Here is a 1,570-nt window from a genome sequence, read left to right as displayed (position 1 = left end):
AAAACGAGTATCCAGGTACGTGGATAAACACAGTCACAATCAATATAGACTCTACTAAAATGCATAAACTCACAAGAATCATTCAGACTCCTGGATATTCATGTTCTGAGCACCCAATTGTGGGCGAGAAACAGGTTATGCGAGAACAGGTGTGCAAAGCCAGGTGAACACAACACCTGTTATACAAACGGCTTTGTATTGCTGTCTCCCCGTCTACTGATTGTAAAGTCAACATTTCCCACAGGAAGGCGAATTCATATAAGTTAAATACGTTATCATATTTTGTGGTTCCAGTGAGTGAAACTGTATGTGTTTTAGAGAGATTCTCCCTGTTCTCGGAATGTAATTTGGGATTTGTGGATCTAACAAAATGAAAAGAAAAAAAAACATAAATAGAGACCGCATATATATGGAAGGAAAACCATATTTTTAATCTTAAACAGTGAAAGTTTCCGGTGATTATGAACAGATGTAGAAAATAGGGTACAATAACAAGCATACAAATGATGAAAGCTGATATGGTGCAAGAAAAAAAGAAAAAAAGAAAATGGTTGTTTATTAGTAAAGCTATATTGTGCTTGTTATGTTGCAGATTAATTTTATATCTGCAATACCGTTTCATAACTTCATGTGGCTAATGGTAACCGGTTAATTAGTGCTCATAAGCAAGTAATTATCTAGACATTACGGTAACTTGTATCGATGGTTACTAATATCAAAAGATATTTTTGTTATTCGTTAAGTAGCATTAAGTTAGAAATTACGTTATACTAGAATGTCGTTATTTTTAGTTTTAGAAAGATGCTATCAGAAAAATACCTTTTCCATGCACGTCAAAATGTGTATATCTAATCAATCTTTAACAATATCGCTATCTTATTTTAAGATCGTATTATTTCCTACTAGTTTGAGATAAATGATTTTATCCTGTTTGCCACAAGTGTCTGGAAAAATCAGCACAATCTTATTTTCCACCTAACAGTGTGAAAATGAGCATGACATCTCGAAAAATCTTACTTTCCCACGCGAGGAAAAAAATGTTTTTTCGTTAATAGCCTCAAAAGAAAGTTACCTTAATCTAATATAGAAACAAATGAATAATATTTCGCGCTAACTGAAAAAAAAAGAAATGCCACAATCTCATTCTTCCAACAATCTGAGGAGAAAAAATGCAACCGTAACCTTAATCTCATCTACAGTCTTTAAAAAAAACAATTAATCTCTTCTTTCTCTCTCCCCCCCCAAAATGGGCCACAGCGAGCTACATAATATGTCAATGATCTCAGGACGAACACTGAGGACACGATGGATAAAGTCCGTCATAGTATACTGTTTCATCATCTATATATTCCTTACGGTCGACTACACTCTATTCTCAAGGCAAAAGCATCACGGGCAACATCACGGAGCTACGTCTCGCCATCATCATAAGGCACAAGGTATGTTGTGTTTTTTCTTATATCGTTATTTATGTGTTGTGTAGGTAGGAGTGTATTATGGGTAATGCTTTTGTGGGGTTAGTGAATAAACGTGGATGACTTTTTTCCTTTCGAATCTAAAAGGATAGCTT

The 1,570-nt window shown here is 34.6% G+C and overlaps 1 pseudogene; it reads left to right on the top strand.

Moving 5' to 3' along the window:
- The first annotated feature begins 219 nt into the window (after nucleotides 1-219).
- LOC119588332 overlaps nucleotides 220-1,570 on the top strand; it is a 3,857-nt pseudogene continuing 2,506 nt past the window's right edge.

This window comes from Penaeus monodon, chromosome 23 (assembly GCF_015228065.2).
Source record: "Penaeus monodon isolate SGIC_2016 chromosome 23, NSTDA_Pmon_1, whole genome shotgun sequence".
NCBI lineage: Eukaryota > Metazoa > Arthropoda > Malacostraca > Decapoda > Penaeidae > Penaeus > Penaeus monodon.
This window is presented reverse-complemented; position numbering and strand designations above follow the sequence as displayed.